The sequence below is a fragment of the Pundamilia nyererei genome, unplaced genomic scaffold (genome assembly GCF_000239375.1).
Source record: "Pundamilia nyererei isolate P.nyererei 1_Seehausen unplaced genomic scaffold, PunNye1.0 scaffold00219, whole genome shotgun sequence".
Classification (NCBI taxonomy): domain Eukaryota; kingdom Metazoa; phylum Chordata; class Actinopteri; order Cichliformes; family Cichlidae; genus Pundamilia; species Pundamilia nyererei.
This window is the reverse complement of record NW_005187620.1, coordinates 825,773-834,322: the sequence shown is the minus strand read 5'-3', so window position 1 is coordinate 834,322 and position 8,550 is coordinate 825,773. Positions and strand designations below refer to the sequence as shown.

Here is an 8,550-nt window from a genome sequence, read left to right as displayed (position 1 = left end):
CCTCCTTACTTCTTCCAGGAGAGCAGCTCCTGTCTGATGACATGAGTCTACCTGCTGACAGGTGAGCGCAGAAGGGCGCCAGCTTCACGCCATAATAACGATGCAATAATGGCTGGAGAGGACACACATGCTAGTTACACACAGCTGTAGAGTAGAAACTATTTGTTATGCATGAACTGAAAACAAACACTTGCTTTTTTTTCTTAGAGTTTCCTGAATGTCTTTATTATAGGACCATGGCAGAAGTTAATGAAATAACTGTTAAGAGCGTCACTTCATGTTGTGCAGAAACAACAGAGCTGCTCCCTTCAAGACAAACAACATCACCGTTTGCGTTTAAAGTTGTTTTTCTCTGTTCTGGGTTTGTCTTCATTCGGGGGTTTGACCCCTCGGTGCTGCTTTTTGCTCGTCAGTGTGGCTGTTATATAGCAGCACTGGGTTTACGTAAGTCAGTTAGTCTCATTATTTAATAGCCACGTACTAATGGCGACACTGCTGTTTGTTTAATGACTGAATTTCTAACAGTGTTAGGTGCATAGAAGCAGGACTGCAGTGCTTTTTAGTCACTTTATTTAATTCCTTGTGTATAAATGCCTTTCTAAGTCTGGCCTGTCTACAGCATATATATGTAAATAATATGTAGCCTGTCAATAAGAGTTTAGTGTTTCTACTGCTGTGCTGTTCATGCTGAGTTCAGTCTTCCTGCCCTTCAGGCCCAGCACCTTCTCCTCTGCCTTCACCCACTCGGCTCTCTTTATCCACCGCTCAAACGCTTCGTTTCAGACACACAGTTTTTTTTTTGTTCTTTTTCTCGAGGTGAACCATTAGCTTTCCTTGTAAGTCATGTAAATGTCTTCGCTCTTAATAACAACCGCGTCAGACTTTATTTGACATTTGAAAAGGCTAAACGATCAACTGAGTAACGTGGTTTATGAAGCTGCCGCTGCAGTCTGTGGGCTGAAACTTCATAGCACACCGCAGCCTCCGCGGTGACCCTCAGACTCTCAGGCAGGTGTTTTCAGTTCAACATCTGCATAAACACCAGTGACTGCAGGGCAACGGGCCTCTGCCCGCAGAGACTGACACACATACAGCACACCTGGCAGCTCATCAGTTATTATTAATTTAAAGGAGCAGTCTGAGTTTGGGTCTTCTCTTGATTCTGTAAAAATCTTTGTTAGCTTTACTGGACTCTATCCACACCTGCTCCTCTCCACTCCCACAGATTCAAACACCACTAAAACAACTGCCTTTTTTAAAATGTATTTATTTTTATTCCATGTTTTAAGTCTGCAGTGAGTGAGCGAGCATTGAAAAGCTGAAACTGAGGCAGTAGCTCTGTTTAAATTATTAGTAACACCTCTGTGTTCCTGATGTGGTGTGTCAGCACATCTGCTCTGGAGAGTTTCTGTATGTGGGCTGTACTCAGGCACAAAAGTGCAAAATTTAAAGGGCTAGTACACCCAAATTAAAAAGCTTACGTAGTGTTATCTATTAGTGAGATTGCTGTTCTTACATGGACACGATGGAGGGGCATTTACTTAGTACTCTCTCGATTAATCCTACGGATCATTTTCTCAGGATTTCATTTGGCTTATTTAATGGTTCCAAAGAGTGAAAAATGACTGTCGCAGAAAAAAACGATCGGCTAATCAGAAAGTTTGCCCGTTAATTTCCTCTTTATCTAGATTTACTGAATAATTGCTGCACCTCTAGGTGAGTGCTAATTAGTTTGGGGTGCTCTGAAAAATGACTTTCCTTCTAGACCCTCTTACCATTGATAATTTAATTGGAAATATGTGGGGACCTTCTAATGAAAACTTCCCAGGATGGAAGGCTTTTGGGGTTTTTTTTTTTGGGTGGGGGAGTAAACTAAACAGAAATAATCTGCATAGAATGAAAGTGTGTTTCTAATTTTGGGTGAACTGACCCTTTAAAGTCGAGGCACATTTAGTTTTCTGAGGAGTTGACAGCAGAGCTTAATAAGAATCGCTGTAATTATGTAACGTGTGCTCTGCTGCCCTGCTGGCTTTTCTTGATGGATTAATTATTTCTCACCTCACTTCTCTGAACAAACAGAGCGAACACGAGTGAAACGCTGTTGCTGCACTTCACTGGGAGAAAACATGTCGAGCACTCTGTCAGACCTTTCTCCTTCACCCCTCAGCTGTAACTCATTTTAAAAGCCACTTATTCTTCCCATAATCGGGAGTTTGTGTTGTAAATATGTTGGAGTATGTTCTTTTGAGGCTGTGCCTGAATGCACATGGCTTTAACAGCTGGACTGAAAGAAGATGGACTTCTTGTGCGCACCAAGTCTTTACACTAATAATTGAAAAAGTCCGTTGCAGCTCATCTTGTAAATTCTGCCTTTTTGTCTGTTCCACTGTTGCGCACTTTCACATACATGACCGAAACATGGAAAAGCTCATATTCTTCACATGTTGTTTTGTCAAAAGCTGCTTTTGTTTTACATTTCCAGAAGTTGCAGTCTATAATTTTATGTGTATATTTTCTTTTTGTTGTGAGTGTAATAAATAAAATGTTTTATGATACTGAGAAAGAGCACGGTTGCTTATTTGTGTACCCCACAGCTCACTTATGCTCGTAAAGCTCTTGGAGCCGTAGCCGAAACCCAACAGGAAGTTCACCATTTTGAATTTAAGACTCAATTTTGGCCCTGTTTCTTATGCTATTTTAGGATGTTATGTTCCAACCAACTACTAGGGATTCAATTTGATCAATTTTGTTTCTCAATCTCATCCAAAGACCTTGGTGATGCTAAGCTTGGTGAAGCGTTTGCAGCTTCGTTAACGGGCGTGTCTGTGGCAGCTTGGAGAATGGCATTTATCCGCCATAGCGTTGGAAGTTATCAGAACTCACGTCTTTGTGAGTTTGGCATGGTTGATAAACCTCCAGGGCTGAGACATCTACATGCTGAAAGGACATCGCCACCATAGCTCCGCCCAGTGCCTACAGACTAAAGCCTTTTGTGATTTAAAAATTCTGATACATGTGACCTTTTCATCATGGGTTTACATTCTAAAAGACTTGGAACAACAAAAAAATCCAGTGGCACTGAAGCGACTCACAAAATGATGGCAAGAGGAAGAATTAGTGCAAATTACAAAAAATGAGATGTGCAAAAATTAGGCTTGAAACAGGCGTAATACACTGTCAACTCAAGACTACAGAGGTCCTGGGTTTGAATTCAGAGCCCTTGTATGTGCAACTTGTATTTCATCCTTTTACTTAATTATGTTTAATTCTCCTGTCACTAATTGTAAAAAACAAAAACGAGAGGGTTTATGGATGTTGTTTAGAACAGCATGCACATGGTGGGTTTGAGAGAAGGGGCATGCTCCTTATTCGTTGTAGTCAACCCGGAAGTGAGCAGTGGAAAGAAGATCAGACTGATTCAAAGCAGGACTGAGAATGACTGAAAATACAAGAAAGATTCAAAGAGACCTCAAACTGATGCAAATCAGCTAAACAAAGACAAAAATGTGCATCAGAGAGACACAAAATGTAGAAGTCTGGATCTCAGGAGGGAAGCGGTGTCGATTTGGAGCATCAAATAGCAGCTTTCACTGAATTGAAAGACCTGAGCCCCTGATATTAGATGCTCAGTGTATTGAAATGAATCAGTAATCATATTTATTACACTCTGGTACGGGTTAATACTGCAGAGCATCTTTAAATGTCACGTGTAAAACACATTATTTACACAGTATTCGCGCGCTGGTTCCTATACTCGAACCCGGTTCTTTTCCTGTTTCCATACTGGAATAAGGAACAGAAACATTGACGCGTTCTCCCTTTTACCTCTGATTCTCATTTTCCTCGGAGCCTGAACTGCTGGAATGGAGAGAATAAAGCCAGATTATGATAGGGGTGAAGTGATGAGTCTTTTTATAGAAAGAATGTGGAGGACTGCTCACTTTTGTAAAGCTGTTTATGTAATAGCAGACGGCACTGTTCCACATGAAAGCCCTGTTACGGCATCACATCTCCGCACACCGTGGCTTCACTTCGCCATACGTGAAAACTCTTTGTGCAGGTTTCCTCTTATTCTCTGCTGCAAATGAACAAAAAAAATGTCAGACCTTCTGTGGATGGATTTTATATCCCTCGGGCCATGTTTGACCAGACCACATTAGTGACTTCACCTTCTTTGCCTTTACACAGATGGCTGCTTTTTAATTTTAGGCCATAAGAAAACAAAAGAGGGACCATCTGTGGGGTCACCCACGGGAGTCAAAAGGGATGATTGAGCCCTCGGGTCCGGCTTTACTGCTCAGTCAGTAACCGGAGCTAGAAAATCCTCGTCATCTGTAGCTCAGGAGGCCAAAAGGTGTGAGACGATTAATCGGAGTGGAAAGGAAAAATAAATCAACCTTCGCTTTTTGTGAATGTGACCTGCTTCAGCCTGAAAAGGTTAATTAAACCAATCCAAACCTTTTTGCCTCAGACCTGTGACAAGTAGCGAAAGCAGTCGTGGAGGGCAACTACATATTTATTAACTCAAAGCCTTTTGCTTCTCAAGTTAATGCAAAACAAGAAACTTTCTGCTTCTTCCTCACTGCATAAGAAAGGCAAATGCTCAATTCTCACATTTCTCACACAGCTTTAGTTATTTTTAATATTTCAACACTGACTGACCCTAACTGGAGCACTCAGCTTTAAACATAAGTATTAGAACTAGCCTAAAACTCACTGAAAACCTAGAGAAGCTCCACTTCACGTTCAGTTTATTTACACTGTTAAAAAAAACAACAAAACAAAACTAAGTCCTTAAAAATAAATCCAGAAAATTAAGTCATTTTGTCCTGATTTCCAGGACTTAGTAGAATTTCCCCAAACTAAAAAGGGTCAGGTATTAGGGGTTAGGGTTAAGACAACAGAGGTTGTTTTTGTGAAGATTAAATCAATACTGGCTAGTTATGACTCTTTGCCATCTTTTACAGTCCTGACTTGTTTTACATTAAGAAATTCCCCTGAAGCTAAAACTCCCTGTTTTAAACAGAAAAGAAAGAAACAAAGTCAAAATTCAGTATTTTATTAGCAATGAGCCCTCTCATTTGTTTGGTTATTATCACTTTGTAATTATTATTACTAATATCTAAGTAAATTAATTCTTTTACTGTTGATATTTAATTAAATGTAGCTGATGAGTCACCTTTTCAGGGCTTCAAATGAAGAACTTTCAATAGCTTTGTGGTGTTTTGTTGGCCTGGTTTATACATGGTGGTGTTGCTTCAGTAGAGGACCTTAGTCGTCCTCACCACTGCTTAAGTCACTTGTATGTAGGGGACTGAAAAGTGTCAGTTTTTCCCTTTTGAAATGTAGTGAAACAGAAGTGTAGTGATCGTCTGGCTCTCAACTACGATACAATACAATAAAAACTAACTAGACTTTTGAAATAAACAAACTGACTGAAGGTACTTGGTCATCACAGTGTAACACAGAGCCAGTTAAACTTCAGGGATATTTATCTGCCCAATCAGGAATCCCAATCAGAATCAGAAACCGCTGTGAACCTGTCTCAGCTGAGCAAACCCAACGCAGTGCCACAGACCAATTCTCTCTTCTTATTCCTCCCTGGTCTCCTTGTCACTGCTGGTACCAGTGGCATGATACCTGCAGCCCATTCGGGTTGCGATGGCAGATCCATCCAGGTTTGCTTTTTCTCTCATATCACTCTCAAGAGTGTGGAGGTGATACCAGGAGATGGGTTAGACAGGGGCCATAAAAGGGCAACAACCTAGCAGCAGGAGGAACAGGAAGAGCACTGCCAGAGTTCCTGAAAATGACCTCCAGATGTCTGCTCATGTGCATGTTTCTGGCCAGAGATGGACTCCATGAGGATGACACGAGGACCCAGCGTCCCGCAGTGGGACCTACACCTCAATGCTACCATTCGTGCACCTGTTGGCACTTTGATTTCCCTGACAGTTTACTGACTCGTGTTACTTTATGACCAAGCAGTGTATATTATGCACAAAACTAAAGTATAGTAAATCCAATAGAGATGGAATGTTTTTTAGTCTTTAATGTTTTTTTGTGGTCATTTTGATTAATATGTTTATTGCAAATTGGATGTTTACATGAATGTGAGTCAGGCGTCATCAAACATATTATAATAAAGAAACAAGTAAAAGTAATACAGAAATAATTATGTCAAACTCAATCAGGAAACTGAAATAAAAAAATGAAATTAGAATTAAACTAATAAAAGATACAAAACTAACTAACGGGGTTTATAGTTGTCAGCTGGTGACTGTGTGGAGGTGATTTGAGTACAGTGAACTCACTGTCATGTTCCAGAAACCAGCTTGAGATTATTTGAACTTTGTGGCATGGTGCGTTTTCCTGCTGGAAGCAGCCATCAGAAGATACAGATGGACACACTGCTGCCATAAATGGTTGGATGTGGTCAGCAACAATACAGCGAGTTGTATGTAGTGGCTAAATGATGCTTAGTTGGAGACCAAAGCCAAAACCATTGATACAAAGCAGGATGGATCCATACAGTCATAGTGCTAATGCCAAACCTTCCCATCCAAATGTTGCATCAGAAATTGAGGAACTATTTTTTCACTCTTCCATTGTCCAATGTTGAGTCAAATTTTAACATTGCGTTCTTGTTCCCATAAGTGGAACCCAGTGTGATCTTCTGCTGCCCAATGCTTCTGTGTCAAGGTTCAATTGTGTGGTGTGCTCAGAGATGCTCTTCTGCAGCTCGAGGCAGTCGGCCATTCTCCTGTGACCTCTGATTTTCAGATTATACATTTGCATTAACAACCAGTTAAATTAGTTGTACCTAAAAAGTGTACAGTGAGTATATTTTATTGAAGGTTACAAATGATCTTCTTATGGCCTCTGACAGTGGACTCATCTCTGTGCTTGTCCTGCTAGACCTCAGTGCAGCGTTCAATACCGTTGACCATAATATCCTATTAAAGCGATTAGAACATGCTGTAGGTATTACAGGTACTGCGCTGCAGTGGTTTGTATCATATCTATCTAATAGACTCCAATTTGTACATGTAAATGGAGAGTCAGTTATGGTGTTCCACAGGGTTCGGTGCTAGGGCCATTTCTATTTACATTATACATCCTTCCCCTAGGCAGTATCATTAGAAGACATAGCATACATTTTCACTGCTATGCAGATGACACCCAGCTCTATCTGTCCATGAAGCCAGATAACACACACCATTTAGTTAAACTGCAGGAATGTCTTAAAGACATGAAGACCTGGATGGCCGCTAACTTTCTGCTTCTTAATTCAGATAAGACTGAGGTTATTGTACTCGGCCCTGAAAAGCTTAGAAATATGGTATCTAAGCAGATTCTTACTCTGGATGGCATTACCTTGGCCTCCAGTAACGCTGTGAGGAACCTTGGAGTCGTTTTTGACCAGGACATGTCCTTCAACGCACATATTAAACAAATATGTAAGACTGTTTTCTTCCATTTGCACAACATCTCTAAAGTTAGAAATATCCTGACAACGCTGAAATCAAGTTCATGCATTTATTACTTCCAGGCTGGACTACTGCAATTCATTATTATCAGGATGTCCAAAAAACTCACTGAAAAGCCTTCAGCTAATCCAAAATGCTGCAGCAAGAGTACTGACAGGGACTAGAAAGAGAGAGCAGATTTCTCCTGTTTTGGCTTCCCTTCATTGGCTTCCTGTTAAATCCAGAATTGAATTTAAAATCTTGCTCCTCACATACAAGGTCTTAAATAATCAGGCCCCATCTTATCTTAATGACCTTGTAGTACCATATCACCCTATTAGAGCACTTCGCTCTCGCACTGCAGGCCTACTTGTTGTTCCTAGAGTATTTAAAAGTAGAATGGGAGGGAGAGCCTTCAGTTTTCAGGCCCCTCTTCTGTGGAACCAGCTTCCAGTTTGGATTCGGGAGACAGACACTATCTCTACTTTCAAGATTAGGCTTAAAACTTACCTCTTTGCTAAAGCATATAGTTAGGGCTGGACCAGCTGACCCTGAATCCTCTCTTTGTTATGCTGCAATAGACGTTGGCTGCTGGGGCATTCCCATGATGCATTGAGTTTTTCCTTTCCAGTCACCTTTATACTCACTATGTGTTAATAGACCTCTCTGCATTGAATCATATCTGTTATTAATCTCTGTCTCTCTTCCACAGCATGTCTTTTATCCTGTCTTCCTTCTCTCACCCCAACCGGTCGCAGCAGATGGCCCCGCCCCTCCCTGAGCCTGGTTCTGCTGGAGGTTTCTTCCTGTTAAAAGGGAGTTTTTCCTTCCCACTGTCGCCAAAGTGCTTGCTCATAGGGGGTCATACGATTGTTGGGTTTTTCTCTGTACCTATGAAGCGCCTTGAGGCGACTTTTGTTGTGATTTGGCGCTATATAAATAAAAATTGAATTGAATTTTGTGAATAAGAAGCTGCGCATGAATTAAACTTTATTTTGTGCCGTTCTCATTTATTTAATGTTTGTTAAAATCTTTAAACCCAGAAATGTTTTGTTTCAAGGTTGTTTATAGGGCAACTTAT

At 40.8% G+C, this 8,550-nt stretch overlaps 1 long non-coding RNA gene across 1 annotated transcript; it reads left to right on the top strand.

Moving 5' to 3' along the window:
- The first annotated feature begins 15 nt into the window (after window positions 1-15).
- Window positions 16-607, top strand: LOC106456435 (uncharacterized). Its single transcript, XR_001290560.1, has 2 exons — window positions 16-61; window positions 208-607. It is a non-coding gene; the product is annotated as an uncharacterized LOC106456435 (long non-coding RNA).
- The last annotated feature ends 7,943 nt before the right edge of the window (window positions 608-8,550 follow it).